Source organism: Penaeus monodon, chromosome 21 (assembly GCF_015228065.2).
Source record: "Penaeus monodon isolate SGIC_2016 chromosome 21, NSTDA_Pmon_1, whole genome shotgun sequence".
NCBI classification, from domain to species: domain Eukaryota; kingdom Metazoa; phylum Arthropoda; class Malacostraca; order Decapoda; family Penaeidae; genus Penaeus; species Penaeus monodon.
The window spans coordinates 45,672,648-45,672,878 of NC_051406.1; positions in this window are offsets into that span (position 1 = coordinate 45,672,648).

Here is a 231-nt window from a genome sequence, read left to right on the forward strand (position 1 = left end):
CTCCCTCTCCCTCTCTCCTCTCCTCTCCCTCTCTCCTCCCTCTCTCCTCCTCTCCTCTCCCTCTCTCCTCCTCTCCTCTCCCTCTCTCCTCCTCTCCTCTCCCTCTCTCCTCCTCTCCTCTCCCTCTCTCCTCCTCTCCTCTCCCTCTCTCCTCCACTCCTCTCCCTTTGTCTCCCTCTCTGTCTCTTTCTCCCTCCCCCTCTCTTTCTCCCTCCCCCTCTCTCTCTTTCT